Source organism: Etheostoma spectabile, chromosome 15 (genome assembly GCF_008692095.1).
Source record: "Etheostoma spectabile isolate EspeVRDwgs_2016 chromosome 15, UIUC_Espe_1.0, whole genome shotgun sequence".
NCBI classification, from domain to species: Eukaryota; Metazoa; Chordata; class Actinopteri; order Perciformes; family Percidae; genus Etheostoma; species Etheostoma spectabile.
Window position 1 is genome coordinate 22,604,275 of NC_045747.1, and position 6,788 is coordinate 22,611,062.

Genomic DNA, 6,788 nt, shown 5'->3' on the forward strand with positions numbered 1-6,788 from the left:
AATTGAATTAAATTGATAAAGATCAAGTGAAGCAAAGCAGTCTAAACATATAGCTGGTTTTAATGCGGTTTCTGAAGTCCCTGAGTTTAGAGATAAGTCAGTGCCAGTTAAAGGTAGGTCTTGGTGAATTTAGCTTCTAATAGTTATAATTTTATCATTGAAGAATCTCGTGAAGTCGTTACTACTAAGAGCTATGGGAATACTTGGCTCAGTAGAGCTGTGAGCTTCCGTTAGCTTGGCTACAGTGCTGAAAAGAAACATGGGGTTGTTCCTATTTTCCTCTATTAATGACGAGTAGTACACTGCTCTGGCATTATGGAGGGCCTTCCTATACGTTTTAAGCATATCTTGCCAAATTAAACGAGAATTTTCCAATTTGGTGGAACGCCAAATCTTCTCAAGTTTCCGTGATAGTCGTATAACATATTACAGCATAACCAAGAGGGACAGGGTAAAGAGAGGAGCCTGGTCGGCTAGAACTATCCCCAACCGGCGGGGTGTATGCCTGGCCTCCCATCTAGTTTTATTATATATATGATTATATGATAGAAGATCTGGGCAACTATGACGAGAAGCAGGTGTGGCACCGAATTAGGCGGACGCTGCTGACTCCTCATTCCTAACAAATTCAATTCTAGCCCTACTATAAGCTTTATCAAAGCATAACTAAGAGAGACAGGTTGTGAGGGACCAAGCTAGCAGGCACGCAGGAAGTCATAGGTAAATTTTCAAAAAAATACAAGTTTTTATTTACAAAAACAAAACAAACAAATTTTCGAAAAACAGAAAGTCCTGGGCCCATAAAAGAGGTCAACTAAACAGAACTTTAACTCAGGTAAATAATCAACACGACCTCCATACGAGACATGAGGGAAACATATATAGTGGCTGACAAGGCCATTCTGCCACAAAGGGGGGGATAGACTAACAACAAACTCACAACAAACCCAAAATGACTACAATTTATCTAACCCAATACTACCTAATATAACCAAAGGATAAATTGACCAAATAATCATAACCAACTATAATATAACTAACAAAAGAAGAACAACACCAAAAGTTAAAAACGATGAAAAACGGGTTTAAATAAGCCTTCAATACATTCATAAACTTATTATCTAGTTAAAGGTGGTTGTCAGAACTATGACCTCAACAAAAATGAATTAAACAGGGTATGAACAGTGCCCATATTAAGAAATAATTAAGGCGAAAATCCTTAAACGACAAATTAATACACACATCCCCCCACAGAATGCACAATGAATATTAGATAATCACCATGTATAGTATTGTGTCTATATTGTATTCTTGTGATATGCAGGTAAGTATTGTATTATAAAAAATAACTGTACTGTATTGTGCTTCATGGGATGAAACTGTAGAGTTAGGAATAAAGGTTAGGGCTAGGTATAAAGGTTAGGATTAGGGGTTTAGATTAGGGTAGGGGTAATGGTTGGGTTTAGGATAAAGGTTGGGGTACGGTAAGAAATTAGGGTTTCAACTATGTGCAATAAATTGCTTAACAGACTGTATATAAAACACCCACTGTCCACAATGTGACTCAATAATCATCCCACAGAATATATCCTCCATGAAAAAATTACCCAGGTAAGTATCATATTATTAATATGAGAAATTAAATGTTATATAACCGATATCATGTATATAAAACCTGTGCAATAAAATGCTTATCCGACTGATAATACCTACCCACACTGTACCATATTGTGACTCAATATAATCTCAACAGAAATATCTTTCTAGTGAAATTAACACAGGTAAGTCAATTATCAATATGCAAAATGAATAAAAACATCATCATGAACATGAAATAAAAGTTATTCACCTTTGGTAATGAAATATTAATACACACATATGTGTTTTTTCATTGTATTAACTTCGAATTAACCAATAAAAGAATATAAGATGTCCTATGGTGGTGGGACCTCGGTGTACCACACCCTTTCTGTAGCCCAGGTCAGCTTTTCATCTCTGGCATAGGACACAGTCCTGCCCCGCTCTCTATCACATGGCGGGGCTGAAGCTGCTGGGCCCCGCTGGTTCCTGCATCGCAAGAGTCGCTGCTGGTGTGGGCTCGGCGCTGCTGGGGTGGCAGGCGAGCGCCTCGCTGTAATTCGCTGCGGCTGCAGCTGCAGTCATCATGGCGGTACCCCCGGTGCGTTGCGCTCACACTCATCACGGAGGCCAGCCGGTTACGCGTTGGTCGGGCGTCCTCATGATGTGGCGAAAAGTGTCCTACCGGTAGATCAATGGAGTCATACCGTCTCCTCGGCCGTAGCTGTGGCTGGAAGACATTCTGGTCCCATGTTTTGCTCAGGCGCCAAAACTTTCTTCGCCGCCGAATATTACATCTTGTTTGAAGTATGTTTTTATAAAAAACTTGAAATGACTCAGAAGAATAAGCAACGATGCGACCAAAAACAGGTCTTCATCAGGCTTTCATTCTACCACAGTGTGTCGTCCGTCTTAAGCAGCAAGCAGTGCTGACAGAATAAAAAACTAGCGCAATATCAAGAGAAACAGGAAGTCATACACCCAAATAAAAAAAACTAAATAATTTATGGGCCACAGTTCACTCCACTCTCTCTGACATTTCAGTGTTACCATAACTCACTGGCACAACTAAACATATTAGTTATCTACCACCCAGCAGGAAATCTGGAGAGTTTTTGGAAGAGCTGGATGTCCTTCTTTCAAACATCCTTGAAAACTGGCCCTCCGCGGATACATCTGGGCAACTTCAACATCCAGACAGCGAAGGCAGTGCCTTTTTACATTTCTCTCTTCTTTTGTCTCACTCTCACCTTACCCACCCACTCACAAAGCTGGCAACAACCTAGATCTCAATATTACCTCAAATGCTGGACAACCTCACTGTTACTCCAATCCATACCTCAGGACCATGTCTTCATCTCTTACTGTTGGAAAATGAACTATTAAAACTGAATGTCTCTATGTCTGAAAGCGCCACAGGTCACATAACAGAACAATCACAGCTATCTTCAAAGAACTTGGCATAGACTCTCTTCCCTTTACTCCATTCACATGTCAGGTTGAGTTTAATTGCTCTTTGATTGATAGTACAGCTGTTCAAGGCATAGAGATGGGAGGGGGTTTCAATGTATAAGTGGACACTGCAGAATTTGCTCTTCAGTCCATCTCTGTACATCGTGTGGTGTATGTGATGCGCAAGTAACTTTGTTTAAAATTATTCAGTGATTCTTTGTCGTCTTTGGTAATAATTTTTTCACACTCACTCGCGGTCCCAAGCTCACAACCAAATCTCAAGCGACAATATAACTGTCCGCGTAACATTGTTAACTCTCTCCTTCTCGCTGTTATCTACTTATCACCTCTCCATCTGATCTCCATTCGTTACACACATGCTCCCAACATTGCCACAGACACTTCTTCGCTTTCCCCTTCCCTTGACACTGTCTGCCCTCTTACTTTACAGCAGGCTCGCAAGTCATGCCCAGCTCCACTGGTTATCTGACTCAGTGCATGCTGAAAGATCAACTATACAGGCAGCAGCAAGCAAATGGTGGAAATCTAAACCACCAGTGACCGGCTTGCCTATCAATTCTTCTTTCACTCCTTTGCTGCCCTTATTCTGTTGCAGCAAAAAACTCTTTTTTATAAAATCAAATTGAATCTTCTTTTCCAACCCTAAAAAACTAGGGTTAGTTAAAGTTACCTCCTGATTACCCCAGCCACTCCTACTCCTACCAAACCACTTTGTCAAATACTTTGTTAAAAAATATGACATACACTTTATTTCCACCACAATTACTAAATATCTTAACATCCATCAATCAGTACGTTTCCTCTTTTACATCTATCTCCGAATCAAATTCTAAGTTTGATTACCTTTGCCCGCAACAACACCTGCCTGATCGTATCTCTTCTCACCTTTCCGTCTTTTGCTCCTGACCTCTTCCTTTCCTCACCTATCTCATCACATCTACTTGTCAACTGGCTGTTTCCCCGACACCTTCAAAGAGGCAAGAGGACCCACTTCTCAAAAAACAACACTCAAACTTGTCTGAAGTAAATAATACAAGCCCGTTCTGCCTTCTTCCTATTTCTATCCAAAACTCTCCATTTTGTAAACTCTGTGGTAGTCCCCACCCAGACTGCTAGAAATCGGTGTGACATTGAGACCAACACTTGTCTTCAACATCCAAGTTCTCTCACCTATACGCCTCCTCGCTCTCTTCACTGGTTAGTAATAAATGCCCGCATCCATTTCAAGACACATGGTACTGATACAGGGCTACAAATGGGATCAGCCCAGTTACATCAGGAACACGGTCAAACCCTATACCCCACCCCAATGTGTTGCTGTCTGGATCCCAAATGGTGGAAAAGCGTCACGCTAAAATGACAGTAATTATAATGTTCCACAAATGAGACAAGAAAATCGTGAGTCACTTGGTCATTTGTAAACAATACTGTGGGCTAAACAAATATAGAGTGCAACAAAGAGAGAAGCATGAAGTAGTTTTGAGCAAGAAGGACATTTGCAGACATACGAATGTTGAAGGTGAGACAACGGACGTACGGTAAGCGTTACCTGACTCATTTCCGTTTCCTGTGCTTGTGTGTTGGTCAGCGTGTGGTAGCTTGTTGCTTCTCAATAATACCAGTTCAGTTTGTTAGATTGCTATTTACAGCGCTAACTGTCCGCTACAAACAACTTATTCTTATAGTAGTCTGCCTAAGCACTCACATATATTTTCATTTTTCAGCGACTTGTTGTAAATACAGCTGTTTTTAACGCTGTGGTAGATAACGATACCGTACTTTAGATTAGCTTCTAGCGACTTTGATGCTTAGCAGTTAGCTATGTCACACCGCTCTCCTACTTTCTGCTCGTGTGTGTGAGAATGTTTAGTTACTTCCTCTGCATCCTTTGAGGTGAATGGTATGGTGGAACAAGTGTAGTTTATTATAGACGTGGAGGCGAGCTTAGTGAGTTAGCCAAGTTCGTATCAGCACCAGATAGATCAGTCGTTGTTAACTGTAGCTAACCCCCCCACCGGTAGTCGGCGCGGGCCGGCCGGGAGCATGAGTTAGCCTATGGTAGCCGTCCCTGGCAACTTCCGAGCAGCCAGGACTATTGACGGGGTTACGTGGACGAGGAAGAGATAGTCGTAAGCTTTCAAAAGCCACGGACCACTACCAGCTGTTAGCGTTTAAACTGTTAACTTGATTATCGGCAGCTCCGTTTTGAGAAACGTGAAGTTAGCGCGAAGCCGGAGCAATAGTTAAGTGCATCCCGGGGGCTAGAGCGGGCGACCATTGAGTCTTATCTGAAACTGCTGGCTAAGGATGTAACGTAAATACGCAAGATTGTTATTCACGTCGTGGCGTGTAATGACTCCCGGTTACGCCAAACGGAAAGTTACTAAGATTAATGGGGATCGGTGTGGACATACGCGGAAGTCAAGTCGGACACCGTAATTTTCTCTGGACCCTGCCAAACTACCAGCGATGACATGTTAGCCGCATGTTGTCATTTTGCCGCTGGCTATTGAGGTGTGTGTCAGATAATGATGTGGGCTTTGTGGATCACTGGCGGTCTCTTTCTGGGCAAGACCTCGGTCTTATTCGGAAGACGAGCATTCACACCCACTGGGATGGAGCACTACTTTCTAGAAACCTTGACAAGTTTATTAGTGGACCTGATCATTGACAACAGAGTGGGACCAGGAGGCAGAGTCCAGTCTAACACACTGTCTCTGCTCTCGAAATTATTTAAATAAAGGTAAACAGAGGGAGCTGGCATGAAAACCTCATAACAATTAAAACCACAAGTGCAATAGTACAAAAGAATAGGGAAATTAAATGTGGACTCATCAACATCAGATCTCTCTCTTCTAAAGTGGTACTAGTAATGGATTATATCAGATTCTAATATTGATCTATTCTGTTTACTGAAACCTGGCTGGGTGATGGAGAATAGTTTGTCTAAATGAATCCACCCCCCCAGTCAGCTTTAATATCACATTCCTCGAGGCACAGGCCGAGGAGTGGAGTGGCAAGCTATCTTTGATCTAGTACTAATCAGCTCTAAACCTAAATGAATTATAACTCATTTGAAAGTCTTGTCTTAGTCTTTCCACCCAAGTTGGAAATCACTGCAACCAGTTCTATTTTATAGTGTACGAGCCCTGGTCCATACTCTGAATTTTATCCGAATTTGCAGAGTTTTGTCAAACTTAGTGCTAAAAACGGAACAAGTTCTTTGTAGGGGATTTTAATATTCATGTGGACGATGAGAAGGATAGCTAGTAATGCGTTTATCTCTCTTTAGATTCCATTGGCTTCTCTCAAAGTGTCATAAACACCTACACTCACCGTTTTAACCACACCCTCGATCTTGTTCTGGTATATGGTGTTGAAATTGAACATTTAATAGTGTTCCCACAGAATCCCTTTTTATTGACCATGTTTGATTACTTTTGGTTATACTGCTGACTATACGCCATTAGGCAAAACTTCTATACAAGATGTATATCTAAGAGCTGTAACTAAATTTAAGGATGTGATTTCATTAGCATTGAATTCATTACCAAGTCCCAAAGAACGGAGGACTCCTATGCTATTAGTCCCACCCAAATCGAATCATTTTGTTGATAGTGCAGCAGGCTCGCGGCGAACAAGACACTCGACTCTGTTGCCCCCTCTAAAAAAGAAGATAATAAAACAAAGACGGTTAGCTCCATGGTATAACACTAAAACTACAAATTAAAGCAAAA

The 6,788-nt window shown here is 41.4% G+C and overlaps 1 long non-coding RNA gene across 1 annotated transcript in view; it reads left to right on the plus strand.

Annotated features, from left to right (window-relative positions):
- LOC116702315 (uncharacterized) overlaps positions 1–6,788 on the plus strand; it is a 12,759-nt gene that overhangs the window by 2,281 nt on the left and 3,690 nt on the right. The window contains exon 2 of the long non-coding RNA XR_004335125.1: positions 5,566–5,569. This is a non-coding gene — a long non-coding RNA (uncharacterized LOC116702315). The remainder of the gene's footprint in view (positions 1–5,565; positions 5,570–6,788) is intronic.